The sequence below is a fragment of the Phacochoerus africanus genome, chromosome 9 (assembly GCF_016906955.1).
Source record: "Phacochoerus africanus isolate WHEZ1 chromosome 9, ROS_Pafr_v1, whole genome shotgun sequence".
In the NCBI taxonomy this organism is placed as follows: Eukaryota; Metazoa; Chordata; class Mammalia; order Artiodactyla; family Suidae; genus Phacochoerus; species Phacochoerus africanus.
In genome coordinates, this window is record NC_062552.1 from 68,581,501 (window position 1) to 68,602,428 (window position 20,928).

Genomic DNA, 20,928 nt, shown 5'->3' on the forward strand with positions numbered 1-20,928 from the left:
CACCAATATTTCCCTCTTATTCTAGCCAATGATTCATTTTACTTTATAAATTTACTAATTTACTGCTGGTAAACATTCTATCAATGTACTTATTATAAAAATATTTCACCACAACACAAATATTTTTGCTTCATGGAATTATTTTGAAAAGGAATACAAAGACACAAACATAAAAAGTAAATCTAAAATATTCCTAAGTATGCATGTCACAAAAAGAACACACACCATAATAAACACACTGAGATAACATAAAAAATAATAAAATCAAGTAATAAAAGCATTGTGTTACCTAGCTCTATGTTTATAGTACTTACTCAGAGCTATGCACTGAATATATGTGCCCCCCTGCCACAAGAATCCAGATGTTAAAATCCTAACCCCTAAGATAATGGTATTAGGACATGGAGTTTTTGAAGTGACTAGGTCATGAAGAGGGATTCCTTATAAATAGGTGCCCTTACAAAAGAAGCCCAAGAAAGCTCCCTTGACCCATTTTACCATGTGAGGTTGAAGCAAAGAGGCACTGTCCATGAGCCAGGAAGTGGGTTTTTACCAAACACTGAATTTTTCAGTCCCTCGATCCTGGACTTCCTAGACTCCACAACCGAGAGAAATAAATGTCTATTTTTTTTACAAGTTCTCATTCTATGGTATTTCTGTTATAACAACCCAAACAGATTAAGAAACCTAGCACCTCAAAAATAAATTGTTTCTATATACCTAATACAAAAAAGACATTAAGGAAACAATGCTATTTACAATAGAATTTAAAAAAATCAAACACTTAAAGAGTAAATTTTTTTTTTTTTTTGTCTTTTTGCTATTTCTTTGGGTCGCTCCGGTGGCATATGGAGGTTCCCAGGCTAGGGGTCAAATCGGAGCTGTAGCCACCGGCCTACGCCAGAGCCACAGCAACGCGGGATCCGAGCCGCGTCTGCAACCTACACCACAGCTCACGGCAACGCCGGATCCTTAACCCACTGAGCAAGGGCAGGGATGGAACCCCCAACCTCATGGTTCCTAGTCAGATTTGTTAACCACTGCGCCACAACGGGAACTCCCTTAAAGAGTAAATTTAATGCAAAGTGAGAGACCAGTACACTGAACATTATAAAACATTGATGAAAGAAATTAAAGAAGACACACACAGATGGAAAGATAGCCCTCGGAGTTCCCGTCGTGGCGCAGTGGTTAACGAATCCGACTAGGAACCATTAGGTTGCAGGTTCGGTCCCTGCCCTTGCTCAGGGGTTAACGATCCGGCGTTGCCGTGAGCTGTGGTGTAGGTCGCAGACGTGGCTCGGATCCCACGTTGTTGTGGCTCTGGTGTAGGCCGGTGGCTACAGCTCTGATTCGCCCCCTTGCCTGGGAACCTCCATATGCTGCGGGAGCGGCCCAAGAAATGGCAAAAAAAAAAAAAAAAAAGATAGCCCATGTTCACAGATTACAATAAATAATCTTGTTAAAAGTCCAAACTACCCAAAGTAACCTTCATATTCAATTTAATCCCTATCAAAATTCCAACGTGTTTTTTACAGGAATAGAAAAAACAATCCTAAAATCTGCATGGAACCACAAAAGATCACAAATAGCTAAAACAATCCTGAACAAGAAGAGCAAGCCTGGAGGTATCATGTTTCCTGATTTCAAATTCTCTTGCAAAGCTATATAGTAAGTAAAACAATGTGGTACTGGCATAAAAATAAGCACATAGATCAATGGAACAGAATAGAGGGCCCAGAAATAAACGCTTGCATATCAACAAAGGCACCAAGAATACAAAATGGGTAAAGATAGCCTCTTCAATAAATAGTATTGGGAAAACTAGATATCCACATGCAAAAGAATAAGATTGGGTCTTTATCTTACACCATATACAAAAATAAACTCAAAATGGATTAAAGACTTAAGGAAAAGTCCTAAACCCAAGCATAAAATTCTCAGAAGAAAATGTAGGGGGAAGTTCCTTGATATTGGTCTTGGCAATAATTTTTTGGATATAACATCAAAAGCATAGACAAAAGGAACATAAACAAATAGGACTATATCAAACTAAAAAGTTTCTGTATAGCAAAGGAAACAATCGAGAAAGAAGAAAATATTTGCAATCCATATAAAAATAAAGGGTTAATATCCAAAATATATAAGGAACTCCAACAACTCAATAAGCACAAAAAAAAACCCAAATAATCCAAATTAAAAATGGGCAAAAGACATTTTTCCAAAGAAGACATACAAATGGTCAAAGAGTATACGAAAAAACGTTCAACATCACTAATCAAGGAAATGCAAGTCAAAACCACAATGAGGTATCACTTAACACCTGCTGAGATTTCTTTTATCAAAAAGATGAGGAGTTCCCGTCGAGGCGCAGTGGTTAAGGAATCTGACTAGGAACCATGAGGTTGCAGGTTCCATCCCTGCCCTTGCTCATTGGGTTAATGATCCGGCGTTGCCATGAGCTGTGGTGTAGGTCGCAGACGCGGCTTGGATCCTGCCTGCGTTGCTGTGGCTCTGGCGTAGGCCGGCGGCTACAGCTCCGATTCGACCCCTAGCCTGGGCACCTCCATATGCTGCAGGAGCGGCCCAAGAAATGGCAAAAAGACAAAAAAATTAAAAATAAAAAAAAATTTTTTAAAAAGATGATAACAAATACTGTCAAGGATGTGGAGAAAAGGGAGCCTTTATACACTGTTTGTGGGAATGTAAACTGGTATTGTCACTATGGAAAATAGTATGGTTTTAAAATGTTAGTGGCGTGCTGCAGAGTACCACCAATTGTACGAGAGATGAGCTAGACTAAAGAAAAAGATCATGTTCCAAGGTAAAAATGAGCCGGCACAATTTATCTATCTGGGACTCCAAGTTGTGATTTAAAACAATACCAACACCATCCCCCCAAAGTGGCGCAATTCTAAGGCACTGCTTCTGGGGCTGTGTGGGCTTTGAAATCAGCTTTGGAGCCTCCTCCTTCTGCAGGAGACAGCTTTATGAGTAACTGTCATGCAGAGAAGGTGGGATCTGAGGAGAGTCTGAGGAGACCACCTGCCCCTGGTCTCCCTCACAAACCTGCTCTGGTTCCTCAATTACGGCAGAATCCAATTCATTCAGCTGGAAGCTAATGAATGTTCTGGAGGAGAGGTATCATCATCTGCTAACTTCAGTTACCTGCAAGGTAGTGCCTGCTTGGGACAGGTACTAAGTAGACTAGTGGGAAGACGAAGGGGTTAAAGCCCCACCACTAACAGCCATGGGACATCAGGGCGTTAATGTCTCAGATTCCTCATTTGTCAAATGAAGAATCACTGCCCGCTTACCCACCATTGCTATGAGTCTAAGAAGTAAATGTGTATTTATAAGTGCTGTAAGAAAGAGGGGAATGGGGTAATGGGCAAAGAGGAAGGGAAAAAGAAAATTTGGGGAGGGAAAAGAGAAGAAAGAAAAAAAGGAAAAGAGGGGGAGAGGTGAGTAAAAGGACAGAGGAATGAGGAAGAATAAAAAGGGCAGGTAGGAATGAAAAAAGAGAAGGAGGGGAAGAGCAAGGGAAATAGGGGAAAGAGGAAGAAGAGAAGCAAAAGGAAGGGAAAGGAAGGGGAAAGCAGTGCAGGAATGTAGGCTTTGGAACCTGTATTCTTCCAGGCTTTACTCCTAACCAAGTGGACGTCTCTCATTTGTTTCATAGCACCCTAGCAAATGAAGATTGCTTAACCCATGGTGTGTGACTCGGTGTTTTATATAGAGCTATTTTTTAAGAGTATATTTATTAAATTGGATTATTTGAGCTTCACATTTTTCCTCTGGGAAATGGAGAGATTCTGCCTTCAATGGTATTATAAAGATTATCCATTCTTTCTTTCAACAAATATTCAATGAGCACTGTTCTAGGTGCTTGGCATGCATCAGGCAACAAACAGACCAGAACCTCTGTCTTTTGGGAATTCATATTCTACTATGAACTGAACACTCAGCATGGTACCCGGAATATATCAGACACTCAATAGATGTTAGTTAACATTCTCGTTGATACTAATAAACTGAAAAGTGTTATAAAATGTTATATTACTATTATCCCAAGTTAATCCAATTAGCCAGATTCCATTTCTATTGAGAAATGGAACTTAGAAGAGGTAAACTTTGATGAGAAAGGGAAGAAAGTTCTGGCAAACCAAATGGTACCAGGGAAAGAGTGATGTTGAACCCCTGTGTGCCCAGGAACCACCACCACACATCAGTGGTAGAAGAAAACTGCCCTTCAGCCAAAAACACCCACCGTGGATTGTTAAATTAAAAGGAAAAAAAACTACTATAATATTTGAGATGTTACATGCATTTTCCAAAGCCCCTCAGGTTATTCTAATGATCAGTCAGGACTGAGAACCACTGAATAAAAACTTTATATGTGAATAATTGAGAGTAACTTTGTTGCATCAAAGTATACAATTAATGTACCTGAAGAACCACTACCCACTGCACTTCCTGTGCCTAGAACAGAAACTTTTGAGTTTTTCTACTAAGGGTGGCATGTTTGTACTGATCCACTCTCCTTGTTCACTTGAGTTACAGAAGGTGAAGGGGAGTGTACAAGATTAGGGAAGCATAATTAAAGGATCTTGAATGTGCCTCAAAGAGGGCCCAGCCTGGGTGTAGGGGGATGTAGAACCACTCATAATTTAAACTAGGAAAAGGCATATTCTAAATGCTATCCATCTAACAGAGTTTCATAATACTTCCTTCTCATCTGGATTTCCTGGAAGAGGCTCTTCTATTAATCTCTAAATTGATATAATTATCCCATTTTTATTGTATCTAAAAGCTATCTTTTAAAACTGTACTCTCAGGGAGTTCCTGCTGTGGCTCAGAGGTTTAAGAACCCAACTAGTATCCATGAGGATGTGGGTTCAATTCCTGGCCTTGCCCAGTGGGTTAAAAGAGCCTGCATTGCAGAGAGCTGCAGTGTAGGCCAGCAGCTGCAGCACTGATAAGACCCCTAAGCTGGGAATTTCCATAATTCCATAGACGTAGCCCTAAAAAAAATAAAATAAATAAATAAATAAATAAACCAGCCAAAATACTCTCAGCTTAAATTACCAAGGAAGTATATACAGAGAAATGGTATATAGATAAGGCATTAAAATATTTCAGTCAAATGTAAGTTACTTTTGGAGAAATAAGAAAGAATAAATGAGAGAAAAAATAAAAAATAAAATTATTATTATTATCAATCTTATAAAAGCTATGTGACAGGTACTGTTAGGGTATGTATTAATTTGTTCAATCACTAAAGAATTCTGTGAGAGAGGTAATGATTCTCATTTTGCAGATAAGGAACAGAGTCACCCAGAGTTGCCTAGTATCTTGGAAGTGGCAGAGCCAGGATTTGAATCCAGGTAGGTAGCCTGCCTATGGAGGCTGTGTCTTAACCCCCAAAACACAACATAGAGTGTCCAAAATGTTTATATTTATCTCTGGAACATAGGTCCTCCCTCATGAAGGACATTTTGCCTTGACCATGTCTCCTCAGCCAGCAGCAGAAAAAAGAGGCCTGATAATCCACAGTATAAGTTAGCCACGTACATGTGGAGAGGAGACTGTGCCTTAAAGAGCACCCAATGATTCCTCGTATTTTAGGGGTTACCAATTGCAAAAATCTTGCCTAACAAAACTGCTTGTATAATCTGACACTGGTGGGAATGTACTAAGTTTCTGATAAATTCTTGTTTATCAGAGCAATACCCAGACTCTGAACTATTCAGTCACCAGCCCAGGCATTTATCCTCACAACTATAATGCCCCTGCTGCTCAAGGAACAAAGGTGCTTAAAAACAATGCTGCCAATCAACAAGTGTGCTTGCACAAAGCACATGGCATGGCCAGGGTACAAGGAAGTACAATCTCCATGACTGCTAGAGCTCTTGTCCTCCTGAATTAATTTTCAGGGTTACTTTATAAAGACAGAGTCAGAGTCAGGAAAACACTGTTACTCCAGAGGGAAATAGAGCACAGGGCTGGGAATTGAGAGCCCTGAATCTCAGTCCTGGTAACTAGCTCTGAGAGGCATTCATCTTCTCTGTGTGTTCAGTTTTTGTAATGATACATGCTCTGCCATTTCTAGTGACTGTGAAATTCACTGAAATAATAAAGGGGAATGTGCTTTCCATATTTAGAGCCTTCAGGCCAGCCTAGTGGAAGTGACAAAGATTTTAGAGGCCAACAGACCTAGGTTCAAATCACCAGCTCTGTCATTCCCTAGCCTAGCTGTGTGATCATGGGTGAGTTACTTGCCCTCTCTGAACATAATTTCTGCATCTGTTGAAAAGGGTTAACAATATAACCTATCTCTTAGGATGGTCAAGGTAACTAAATGACCTAATTATATAAAGCACCTGGAATATGTTGATGTCAAACAAATGGTAATTATTGTGCTTGGCTAGCCATTATTTCTCAGGTGAGTCTTAAGGTAGACTATAAACATCTTTAAGGGTTTTTGTTTTGTATTGTTTTATCTCTTTAGGGCCTTGTGGCATATGGAGGTTCCCAGGCTAGGGGTCGAATCAGAGCTGTAGCTGCTGGCCTATATCACAGCCACAGCAATGTGGGATCCAAGCCGAATCTGCAACCTACACCGCAACTCACGGCAATGCCAGATCCTTAACCCACCGAGCGAGGCCAGGTATCAAATGCGTGTCCTCATGGATACTAGTTAGATTTATTAACCACTGAGCCATGACAGAAACTTCATCTTTAAGGTTTTAACAATGAATTTTTTTAAATCCCTATAGCATCTAGCATAGAACTGAACATGTGAATGGTGACTAGCAGCAGCAAGCAGAAGGAGCAATATTAGTAGCAGCAGAATCAGCCACAGCAGCATCATTATCAGGGCAGCAGGCAGTAGCAGCAGTAGAGTAGGCTGCAATAATAACAGCAGTAATAATTGCAATGCTATTTCAGCCTATTCCTTCCTCTGCTATGGATCATCTATCACCACACTGAGAAGATAAAGTCACCTAGGCAAATAAGCAGTGATTTATAGGTACAGGGTCCATAAGAAATTGAGCATACTCTACAAGGTGAGGAAGCTCAAATGCTAATGGATGTTAAAGGTTTCATCCTACTAGTCCTGTACACTGTCACCTGTTATCAGATCCAGCAACTCTATGCCACTGTTAAGTGGGGAAGATGCTAAAGAAAGAAGCTGGGAGAATTTTGAACAGTGATAAGCCTGATTCAGTCAATGCGTGAGTAATAAAGAATCTTAGGCACTTATGCTCTCAAACTTCAGCTTATGTCAAAACTTTCTTCTCTGACCCTCAAAACCCCAACATCTTAAGGGGCTCTGATCCTCCAGATTAAAAGTCATTTTGCAGGTATCAAGGACTGGGAAGAAAGGTCCAGATAACTAACTGAAAAAGAAGTCCAAGTATGTCCTTGGTACTTGGGGAAAAGAAAAAGAAGTTGAAAAGTGACCAGAGGTAATCCAAGAAAATAAACTTAAAACATTGGATAAAAAGTCAAAAACCACATGATCATCTCAATAGATGGAGAAAAAGCATTTGACAAAAATCTAACATCCATTCATGATAAAAACTCTCACTGGGAGTTCCCATCATGGCTCAGTGATAATGAACTCGACTAGTATCCATGAGGACACAGGTTCAATCACTGGCCTCGCTCAGTGGGTTAAGGATCCAGTGTTGCAGTGAGCTGTGGTGTAGGTTGCGGATGCAGCTCAGATCCCATGTGGCTATGGTGTAGGCTGGCAGCTATAGCTCCAATTCAATCCCTAGCCTGGGAACTTACATATGCTGTGGGTGCAGCCCTAAAAAGGAAAACAAAACAAAACAAAACTCTTACCAAAGTGAGTATAGAGGCAACATACCTTAACATAATCAGAGCCATTTATGACAAATGCATAGCCAATATAATACTCAATGGAGAAAAGCTGAAAGCCTTCCTGCTAAAATCTGGAATAAGACAAGGTTGCCCACTCTTACCACTTCTTTCAATACAGTATTGGCAGTCCTAGCCACAGTACTCAAACAAACAAAAGAAATAAAAGCTATCCAAACTGGAAGAGAAGAGGTAAAATTGTCACTTTATGCAGATGACATTATACTATAAATAGAAAATCCTAAGGACTCCACACAAAAACTACTCGATCTGATCTACAAATTCAGCTAAGTAGCAGGGTAGAATATTAACATTCAGAAATCAGTTGTACTCCTGTATACTAACAATGAAATATTAGAAAAGGAATATAAAAATATAATACCTTTTAAAATTGCACCCAAAAAAATTAAATGCCTAGGAATAAACCTGACCGAGGAGGTGAAAGACTTACAGGCTGATAACTATAAAACATTCATAAAATTAATGAAAGAGGATTCAAAGAAATGGAAAGATATTCCATGCTCCTGGACTGGAAGAATTAATAATGTTAAAATGACTGTACTACCCTAAGCAATCTACAAATTTAATGCAATACCTTTCAAATTACCCATGACATTTTTTTCACAGAACAAACAATCCAAAAATTTATATGGAACCATAAAAGACTCATACCTGCCAAAGCAATTCTGAGGGAAAAAAAAAAAAAAAAACAAGCAAGAGGCATAATTCTCCCACACTTCAGATAATATTAAAACTACAGTAATCAAGAAAGTGTGGTACTGGTACCAAAACAAACATACAGACCAATGGAACAGAATAGAGAGCCCAGAAATAAACCCAGACACCTATGGTCAACTAATCTTCAACAAAGGAGGCAAGAATATAAAATGGGAAAAAAACAGTCTCTTCAGCAAGCAATGCTGGGAAAACTGGACAGCTACATGTAAATCAATGAAACACACTCTCACACTATGCACAATAATAAACTCTAAATGGCTTAAAGACTTAAACACAAGACACCAAAAACCTCCTAGAAGAGAACATAGGCAAAATATTCTCTGACATCAACCATACAAATGTTTTCTTGGGTCAAACTGACAAGATTGTGCACAACAAATGAAATAAAACAATAAAAAAAAAATACAACCTATGAAATGGGAGAAAATAGTTCCAAATGATGCAACTGACAAGGGCTTACTCTACAAAATATAAAAACAACTCATACAACTCAACAGCCAAAAAAATCAACAATCCAATTGAAAAACGGGCAGAAGACTGAATACACATTTCTCCAAAGAATAATGGCCAACAGGCACACGAAAAAATGCTCAACATTACTAATTATTAGAAAAATGCAAATCAAAACTATAATGAGGTACCACTGCCACCAGTTACAATGGCTATCATTAATAAGTCTACAAATAACAAATGCTGGAAAGAGTGTGGAGATAGGGAACCCTCCTTCACTATTGGTGGGAATATAAATTGGTACAAACATTATGGAAAATAGTATGAAGGTACCTCAGAAAAGTAAATAGAGAACTACCATATGACTCAGCAATCCCATTCCTAGGCATATATCCAGACAAAACTTTCATTCAAAAAGATACATGCACCCCTATGCTCATTGCAGTACCATTCACAATAACCAAGACATGGAAACAACCTAAATGTCCTTTGACAGATGAATGGATTAAGAAGATGTGGTATATATACACAATGGAATACTACTCAGCCATAAAAAAGAACATAGTGTCTTTTGCAGCAGCATGGGTGGAACTAGAGACTTTCATAATAAGTGAAGTAAGTCAGAAAGAGAAAGACAAATACTATATGATATCACTTATATCTGGAATGTAATATATGGCACAAATTAACACATCTACAGAAAAGAAACAAACTCAGGGACTTGGAAAATAGACTTGTGGTTGTCAGGGGGCGGGGGGGAAAGAGTTTTGGGGTTAGTAGATGCAAACCATTGCATTTGGAGTGGATAAGCAATGAGGTGCTGCTGTACAGCACAGGGAATATATCCAATCACTTGTGATGGAACATATAGAAGACATTATGAGAAAAACAATATATTTGACTGGATCACTTTGCTGTACAGCAGAATAGAACATTGTAAATCAACTATAATTTAAAATTTAAAAAAAAATAAAACACTGGATGGATTCCCCTATCCATCCTCACAAGCAAGGTGGTTTTTTTTCCCTGTGGTGAAGATTTTAATCACTGTTTGAGATAGTAACCAAGAGCACCAATGCACTGGAATTTCCTCTTTTTTGTACTTCTTAATGTATGGCTTCCCTTGGGGAACACAGGAGAGAAAGTTTACTTAATAATATATACATGGGTATATGTTTTAAAAGAAAAGAACTACAAAGAACTAAATATGAGCAAAGCTTAACATGAACCACATATAAAGAAACATCTTGTTGCTCTTCCAACAAGAGCAATTCCAAAGGAGAAAACACATTCTCTGAATAGCCAATGTATGTATGAAAATACTAGCACACCTATCCAAATACATGTGTACAAGACTCGGTACAGCCAAAGAAACATAGCACATCAGAATAACAACACATGGAATTCTTCTGTGGGTATTGGATCCAGCGTTGTCACTGCAATGGCTCAAGTGGCTGCCGTGGGTCAAGTCTGATTCCTGGTCAGGAAACTTCTACATGCCACAGGAGTAGCCAAATAAAAATTAAAGACAATACACCAAGAAATAAAGAGCTTAATAGAGTAACTCAAGGGAATTAAATGAGATATTTCAGGAAGACTCTCACCACTACTGGGTAGTATTTTTGTTAACATGCGAATGAGGGACAATCTGCCCTTTGAGAATAGACAAGTCAGGAGTATTTTCTGTTCTGGTCTGATGAGCTCTCCATAACCCAGCATTTTCCTCTTCCCTCAGCAATGGGAAATCAGAGGTCACAAAGAAGGTTCCTTTTGGCTGAATCCCAAGGGGAAAAGCAATTTTGCTCAGAGCTCTCTGAGCAAAGAGCCAAGGGATAGAAAGCTTGAGTTCCTTCCTGCTCTTCAGGGGATGCACCTGGGCAGTAATCCTGGCAACGGAACTGGAAGAATGTGTCCATGGTTAAAATCTGTCATCTCTCTTATTACCAAATCCACAAGGTCACTCAGGGCTCGCAAGTCTTGAAATTTCCCTCAGCCCACCCAGGAACATATTCCCAGACTATGGATTCCTAACTTGCCAAGTTCAGGATTTGCTAACAGTGGGCCTCAGCTAGGTGGTGGCATCATATGGGTGTGCACTAGCAAATATCTACCCACTAGCTGATAGTAGCCAGGATGAATATGTTAAGTACAAGGATCTGAGTTAATAGTTTTGTGTATTTTAGGGCCGCACCCACGGCATATGGAGATTCCCAGGCCAGGGGTCGGATCAGAGCTGTAGCCACTGGCCACAGCCACAGCCACAGCCATGCCAGATCTGAGCCACATCTGTGACCTACATCACAGCTCATGGCAACACTGGATCCTTAGCCCACTGAGTGAGGCCAGGGATCGGACCTGCGTCCTCATGGATGCTAGTCAAATTTGTTTCTGCTGAGCCACAACAGGAATTCCAACACTTTCTTTGTTGGTGGCAAAAGCACCCTCTTTTTTTTTTTTTTTTTTTGGCCCCAGAGGCAGCAGAAGCTCTAGAAACAATGGGGGAAGGTAGTGGCAGGACAGGGAGAATGGAATAACTAAGCAGAAGCAGAGGCAACACCAGGGGTAGGAAGAGGCAAAACTATGCCCCACCCTCATCACAAATACCCGCTAGTTATTTGAATGATATTTAGAGTTAGTACTTTGATCTTGAGCAGAGTGCTAAGCCCTAAAATAGAACTAATGGTAACCCAGCACATATTTCATAAACTCTAAAGCACTCTATAAATATTATCTTTATTATTTTTGTCACATAGATAATACCCAGGCTCACTCATTTGAAAATTATTTTACTTGTTTCTTGTTTTTAAGCTATTGACGGTCTAGGTGGTTTCTTCAATGAACTTTTTAGTGAACTTATTCTTGCCAAGTATTCACCAGAGAAATTCTAGATCAGTCAATTAATAGGATTGCAGGGGGAAAAAACCCACTTTAAAAAATCTGTCTTTTTCTTCAAGAAACATTATTTTACTAAAGAAAACTTCACCCAGCCTGAAGTTCAGTGGACTCTTGAGCAACATGGGTTTGAACCGCACGGGCTACCTCCCGCATATTTTTTTCACTAAATATGTAATTCAGTACTACACGATTCACAGTTGGTTAAATCCATGGATGCTGAACCACTGATATGGATGGAGGGCTGACTCTCATTACAGTGGATTCTTGACTATTGTAGGGTCAGTGCCTTTAACTCCATCATTGTTCCAGGGTCAACTTGGTTACCCTTACCAACATTCAAGGCTATTTGATGCAACCAGGAGTTGATTTTTTTTTCCATTTTTTAAAGTTTTATTGAAGTATAGTGATTTACCAAGGTAGTGATAATTTCTGCTATATAACAAAGTAATTCAGTTATACACATACACACATCCATTCTCTTTCATATTCTTTTCCCACATAGATTATCACAGAATATTGGGTAGAATTCTCTGTGCTATACAGCAGGTCCCTGTTGGCCAATCATTTCACATACCTCAGTGTGCATATGCCAATCCAAATCCTCAGTCCTTCCCTCCCCTCCCCCCACCTGTCCCCTTTGGTAACCATAAGTTTTTCAAAGTCTATGATTCTGTTTCTGTTCTGCAAATAAGTTCATTTGTATCTTTTTCTTTTAATTACAGCCATTTGACCTAGAGGGATTTTAAAACAAAGAAAAACCATGCTCTATGTATTATTCTTGCTTCCACCAAGTATATACGCAGAAAACAATTTCTGGCAGTTTTAGAATAGTTTTCCTTTACTCCAGCCATCAATGTTCAGAAATAGAGAGATCTAGCTTCAGAGACTAAAATATTGCACTATGTGATTTAGTACCAGAATCAGGCAATGTAAATAATGTGAATTGTGGCCACTCCTAGGATTTTCCAAGCCTTGATCTGAGGGGAGGAGGCAGTGGAAGACAGGCCACCATCTAAGTACTGGAAGCAATTCTATCTGCCTAGATTTAGGGACTTGAATTCACTTCAGGGTGGCAAAACCTTTATTTTGGGGGGAAAAAATCTAAATACATCCTGGCTATATCTACCAATTTTTCTTGGAGAACAATGTGAAATAACAAAACATAGATGTTTCAAACTTAAAATATAAGTATTCTTTTTGGTGGAGATTTTCATTTTAGGTTGAGCTGAAGTGGTCTCTAAAGACATTTTTGTCCTTTTTTCAGAGGGGAACTAAGAATTAAGGATAAGGTTTGCCTAAAGGGAGTACATATTCCCAATCCTTGGATGAGATAGAGACTTAGGGCCAAAAAATGGGGACTGAGAAAGCCAGTCTTACACTTGAAGGGGAGGAATTCCATTCTCTCTTTCTTGGTCTTGGAGGAGGAATGCCCAGATTCTTATGAGTAGAGCACTCCAGGGTGTGGGCAGCTGGCCTCTGTCACATAGAGCATGCAAAAAAGTAGGCAGGTGAGCAACTGGAAAGGCATCTGAAGGTACCTTGGAGGTATGCACTTTGAAAATAACAACACTGCTATTAATTGAAATGTGTCTCCCCAAAATTCATAAGCTGAAGCCTTAACCCTCAATGTGACTATACTTGGAGATGGGTCTATAAGGAGGTAATTAAGGTTAAATGAAGTCATAAGGGTGGGACCCTGATCCAACAGGATTAGTGTCCTTATATGAAGAAACATGAGAGAGCTTGTTCTCTCACTTACCACTCTCTCTCTCTTTGCCATTTGAGGATATAGCAAGGTGGCAGCATCTACAAGTCAAGAAGAGAGCTCTCATCAGGAACCGAATTGGTCAGCACCTTGAGTTTCCAGCCTTCAGAACTGTGAGAAAATAAACTTCTGTTGTTTAAGCCACTCATCTATGGTATTTGTTACGGCAGCCTAAGCCAACCAAGACACACCTAGTAAGTATTTCAGGATATACTTGTATTGTTTTTTGTTTGTTTCATTATTCCTTCACCTTAAATAGTCTTATTAAACCTGATAATCTAGCAGAGCTCTCAAGTTATTTGAATGCCTATTATCCTTTAGATGCTGTGTTAGGCAAAGGAAAACAAATGAGATAGACACCTTTATGATTACCTTTATGATTAGTCTCAATAGAAAGATATTAAACAAATATATAAAAGATATTAAACAAATATATAGATAATTCATGACAATTTTAACAAGTGTCATCTTACACACATGATAGCATACAGCAGTCTCAGCCATGCTGTGCAGAATTAAGGGGAGATCCTGTTCTCCTCCTGTTCTTGCAAGAATAGGGCAAGGCCAGTGTGGTAGCAGGAGCAGCCACGGGAGATTAGAGGGAGAGCAGAGATGCCTGGACCATACAACACAATGGATTACATTGATGAGGAGACCAAACACCAGACTGAAAACCCCACAAGGGGGATTCTCTGGTGGCATCGTGGTTAAGGATTCAGCATTGTCACTGGTGTGGCTCAGGTTCAATCCCTGGCCCAGGAACTTCTGCATGCCACAGGCATGGCCAAAAAAAAAAAAAAAAAAAAAAAAAAAAACAAACATGAAAACCCCATGAGGGCAGCAACCATCTCTCTCTTGTTCACTGCAATATCCCCAGCATCCAGCACCCCTTGGCACAGCAGACACTCAATAAATATTTGTTTTTGGATGGATGGGCACAAGTGACAGGATCATGGGGGAAATATCAAATATAAATAGGATACAATCTGAGGCATTCCAGTAAAACTGACTAAAGATTTGTTTGGGGGACCACGTCAGAAATGCTCTGTAATAAACGGCTGTTGTTTCTGTCCAACAGCCAGGCCAAAAAGTCCAAGAGATCCAAAGGTTTTTTTATCTCTTAAGCTTCTTTTCCTTTGAGAAAGAGCATCCAAAATTTCCTTTTGGAAACCACCATTCTCCAGTCATGTGGTTTCCATGGATTTGAATCCAATCCTAGTTACAAGAGAGTCCCTGATTTGCTTTAAAAAAAAAAAAAAAGAAAAATCCCATCCCTGTGGTTACACTGATAGCTTCCAGAATAGCACATAAACTGGTCAGAGCCAAGGAAACATGTTTAGTCTTCCTTTGAAATTGGTAGTGAGAGTGTATAAAACCACAAAGTGAGCCAGTAAAGCTGACACCCAAACAAAGCAAGCCTAGAGACTGATCATGGTGATAATATGTGAGCAGTGGACTCAACCGCACTGGAAGCCGAGCCTGCCAGTGTACTTTATGTGAACCAATACATTCCCATCTTACTAAGGCACTTTACCTTGGTTTTTCTAGTGTCTGCAATCTAGAGAATCCTAGTGGGCATACCTGTTTGTCCAGTCCCCACTCTCTTCTGGGCTGAAGCAGGCTGGATCACAGGAGCAGTAGGTCTCCCCACCAAAAGCCCCTCTGCAAGGCTGCTGGGATTTCTCTGGCACATCTCCACAGTCATCCTGCCAGCAATGAAGATCCTGAGAGGGCTCCGTTTGCCCTTATGATTAAGGGCTCTGGCTTACAACCTGCCCTCCCTGCATCTGTTTCCTGTGGCAGGAAGGCAAAGTGCCCAATATGAGATAGATGGGGAAATCCCTGGACTTGAGGCTCAGGGTTATTGATGTGATAACAGATTTCAGCTGTCTCCCTTTCTGTGCCCACTCTGTTGTAACACTACTCAAAACCAAGAAAAGAGAACCTCAGTGCATCAGTGGAATTACAGAGACAGAAAGTACAACTCCTGAAGACAGAAGGGCAGTTTTGACTCTTCCCACACTGCCCCGCAGCCCAAGACTAAAGGGCCATGGCCCTTTCCTTCAGTTCTCCATCACAGGTCTCCAGCACACAGTTACACCCTGCGGTCATAGAATATCATGAACTGAATGGCGTCCCCCTGACCCACAATGTATATGCTGCAGACCTAAACCCGTTCCTTTCTATTACCTAATTGCATCATTGCCAAACCCAGCAGGGTAGAGTGGACAGAATGGTATGGGAATTGTCTATATACGCTTTGTAGTCAGGAGAGCTGGGACCAAAATGGTGGCTTTGTCATTTACTACCTGTATGACATTCAGTAAGTTATTTAACTCAGGTCTCAGGCCCTTCATGATAAAACAAAGAGGATGTTAATGATACCTACAGACAGAAAGTACCAGGCACAAGGCTAATGTAATGAGGTGTTAGCCGTTGTTATCATCCCCATTGATACATAAAAGAAACTGAGGCAAATCAGGGAGTTCCCGTCATGGTTCAGTGGTTAACGTAATACGACTAGGAACCATAAGCTTGCGGGTTCGATCCCTGACCTTGCTCAGTGGGTTAGGATCCAGCATTGCGGTGATCTGTGGTGTAGGTTGCAGACGAGGCTCGGATTTGGGGTTGCTGTGGCTGTGGCTGGCAACTGTAGCTCCGATTAAACCCTTAGCCTGGGAATCTCCATATGCTGCAGGTGCAGCCCTAAAAAAAAGAAAAAAAAAAAAGAAGAGAAAGAAACTGAGGCAAATCAGCTAAAGAATGCAGACGATAAATCAGGTTTATCAGGTTTTTCTAATTTGGCAACCATTTTTCCACTAGGTCATAGAATCGTACTGATATGAAATGTAGGTGATTCTTTTCTAAAAGATTACATGTCATATTTACACAAACGTGAATATTCCTGGAGTTCCCATCGTGGTTCAATGGTTAACGAATCCGACTAGGAACCATGAGGTTGTGGGTTCGATCCCTGACATTGCTCAGTGGGTTAAGGACCCGGCGTTGCTGTGAGCTGTTGTGTAGGTTGCAGACGTGGCTCGGATCTGGCGTTGCTGTGGCTCTGGGGTAGGCAGGCGGCTACAGCTCTGATTAGACCCCTAGCCTGGGAATCTCCATATGCCGCAGAAGCGGCCTCAGAAAAGACAAAAAAAAAAAAAAAAAAAAAAAGAATATTCTTAACATTGATCTCTTAATCAAAATGATTACATTTCTGCCACCTCTGCAAAGCTCAAATATCCAATATATTTTATGCTAATGATTTACTTTTTAGCCGTAACAAATTAGGCCTCTGTTCATCCTTTTACCCACCCCTCAGCATCACTCAGGAAAAGAAGGCGCCCCTGGTCCTGTGTTCCAGCCATAATGGCCACAAGTAAGAACACTGCCAGACCTCAGCCTCCAGGCTTCCTGCCCTGATACAAATCCCAGTGAGTAGCTGCTACAGAAATACTACTTGCCTCACATCTGGCTTCCATTTTCTTTACCAAATAGTCATGTTTTCACTTTGTGATCCTTCCAATGACCCCTGTTAGAAGTCCAAACAAACCCACCATGGGCAACCATTTCCCCTCGGTAAAACTCCTTGCTAGCCCAACCCTGATTATCGTTTTTTCCTTATTATGGGCCTTGATGGTGACAAAGTAACACTCACTAACCTCTCCTATTGTGGCTGTAGATCAGAACACCAGTCTTGGAATTAAAATTAAAAAAAAAAAAGGCAAATGCAGATTGACAGATCCTATTCTCTTCTCTCTCTCTCTATTCCTCTCAAATTAGGCCTCTGACCCACACTCTCGCATGGATAATGGGGTTTCTACCAGCCTGAAGATCCCAATTCCATGCCAAATATGACTCCCCCATATGGCAAAAAAAGGCTGCTGCCATGGGACAGCTGCTAAGCTGAGACTAAATCCTGTTTGGAGCTCTCACGGCTCAGAGGGTGTCACCTCCAAGATATTCAGGGCTCCATCTCTCCCTCCCAGCCTGCCCATTAGGCTTAGAAGCAGGCGTGCAGCATAATCACCCACTCCTCTCCTAGATCCCTGAGGGCAGCCCCCTCCTCAGGATGGAGCGTCTGTCATATGGCTACCAGGCATCTGGTTTTAAGCAGATTTTTGTTGAGAGGTGAAATGGTGCCAGTATTGTGCTATTTCCTTTCCCTGTGGACATTCATCAGAGTAGATGACTAGAGTCGATTAGCCCTTCAAGGATCTGAGTCCCACTTGGCCAAAATGGATTATTTGGATCCAGGATCTTGAATTTCACACACTAGGAATCCCTTCTAGTGTTAAAGTGCAGAGGGATTTGGTTGTTTCTCAGAGTTTATGTCATTATCTCATTGTCTATGACTGGCCTCTACACACTTATACACACACACTCACACACACACACACCCACACACATTCTGCAACCTATAGTTGGTTTCATTTTTTTTTCCTAACAATTTCTCCATGTCGTTGTTAGTGATGTGGAAACATTTTGTACTTCAGTCTCAGCTTGGTGAATGTGAAAGCTAAATCAGCAAGAGGATGGGCAATACAAAGGTCAAAAAGGCCATCTCCTCCCCAGACATCAGGAAATGCCAGAACTGGGGGGCTGGGAAGGCAGTGCAACTGAAGAGACACAAAAGCAGAAAACAAAAACTAGTGGGGGTAAAGTGACATTATCCAATGATATGAAGAAAGGAAGGGGAGAAGGAAGGTATAGAGAGAGGCAAAAAGAGGGATGAGAGAGGGGCTGGGAAGGAAGAAATGAACATTTATTAAGCATTTACCATGTATCAAAACTTTACAAGATGATTCCAATTTTATGGAATGTTTAATGTCCACAAGGACTCTCTAAGAAAGAAGGAACACCATTTTTACACACAAGTAACTTGCCTGGCATTGTCTGATAGCTAGTTAAGTGTGGTATTTTAGGTGCTATATCACTTGGACTTATCCAAGTTTGTTAAAATCCAAAGCCCTGTGCTTTTAAAGCTATCTCTCTCAAGTCTAAAGGTCTCTGTTCATGCTTAACCACTGAAAATGACTGTAACTATGGAGACACACAATGTTAACATTAGAGGATGCTGGGTGAAGGGTATATGGGAACCCTCTATATCACTGCAACGTTTCTGTAAGTCTAAAATTATTTCAAAATAGAATTTTAAAAAACAAGTGTAACCACCTTTCACAGAGCACAAATAAGCAGCTGGCGATACTGTGGATTAAGAGCCCAATGACTCAAGGATCAATAAACAGGCTTCATATGATTTACTCACCATCCTTTTGACCTCAGATGCTAATGAGCCCAAATGTTGCTTCTTAAGGAAATGAAGTAATTACTTTAAAATTTGCTGTCAGTCTTAAGATATTTCCGGGCTAAACCTGTTAATGTTGCTAATTTAAGCATAGTATTATAAAAATAATTCCTTTAGTTATAAAAGTTCTATGGGTTGACCTGGCATCATCTCTTCATATATGTGTTAGGAAAGAGGACACAGATACTTCAGAGGAAACAATACAGCAAAAGAGATTGACGTTCATGTAACTCTGCTTCTACTTTTCCTGCTACCACCTTTTGTGTTTCTGTAGGGATATTTCAGGGTCCTGCCGTTCTTTGGGATATGCTCTCCTTTCATCCTCCTTGTGGTACTCCTGGGTCTCTCAGTCTTGACACCCTATCCTGGCCAACAATCTACATCTGACCCTCTCCCCCGGAAAACGGAATGTTAGGTAAGAGGGGAGCAGATGGAAGATGAATGGAGCTGAATCATACTGATGGCCACTAAAGAGACTTTCCGAGTAAGAGTCCAGAAGCTACCATAGCCTCTATAACTGTGAGATCTTATTTTCTATTACTGCGTGAGCTATGCAAAACTATTCAACAATTTTTTTCTTTTAATAAAACAGTTTCTGTTACAAGCAAATTTAGGAAATCAGAACATTGTATCTGGAAGGCATCTTAGAAATGACCTAATAACAATGCTCCCTTACCCCCAGCCACTATGCTACAATTGAAGGAAGTATTTTAATTTGTGTTTAGTCTTGCTACATGGAAAGTCAATTTTTTATCCTTGAGACTAATAGCACTCTAGCGTAAACAGTCTCTGAGGGCTGGCTCATAAATATTTCATAGGATATTGCTATTTAAAAAAAAAAAGCTTGCTTTAAAGAGTTATTGATGCCATGAACTAGCTCTCTTTCTAAATGAAGACCTAGCAATATAGAATATTAATATTTCTGTAGTCTTTCCTGTCATAGAAATAAATTAAAGCAAACAGGAGTATCTCTGAACCCTATTTTAAAGTAGCTTGTTTAAATAAGATATTAGGAGACACTCATTGCTGTAGCAAAAAATACCCCTAAATTTCAGTGGCTTAGAACATAACGTTCACTTCTTTTTCACATCACAGCCCTATGGGATTCATTAGAAGAGCTCTGCTCCACAACGTTATTCAGGGCTCAGGTTCCTCCACCTTGTAATTCTAATCTCTAGTCTTTCAGTCTCTCCATCAACACATAAATAAAGAGAGTAAGGCTTGGCCATGGGAGATTTTTATAGGTCCGACATAGAAGAGGAGCATATCACTTTCACACATGTCCCATTGAGCAAACTCCAGCAAGGCCACACTGAGCTGTGCAAGAGGTTGAGAAATGAGGTCTAGTTTTATGCCCAGGAAGGAAAGAGCACAGATATTAGTGAGTTCCAGTGGGCTCTGCCACAAGCAGCAAATTCCTGGAATTTAAAGAAGAAAAAAAATCTGAGAGTAATTTCTTTAGTGTAATTATCTACCTAAATACAGAGATTGTCTTACTTGAATTAGCTACCCACAGATACGTTTTAAAAATACTTCATTTTACAATGACACAAGAAAAGCACTAAAATCATCTAAGTAATCAAGATATGCAAGAGTTGCTTCTTATTAAATAATGAAAGAAAAAAAATGTCCTAGAATATTTTAAAAGTCGAATGATTAGGCCTCAGATGGTAAAGGGGGCTATTTTCATAGTACGAGTTTGGTTTTGCCTGCCCCGTCTCTCTTGTTGTCAATACAATCGTATCAGTAAAAGGGGGAGGAGGGGAGAGGTCAGAGAATTCAGACTACAGAAGCTCTAGTGTAAGTGGTCCGGAAATGACCAAAGTAAACTATAATTTTCTGCAACAGGCTGTGGTCTAAGGGAACAAAGATCTGGAATTAAGGA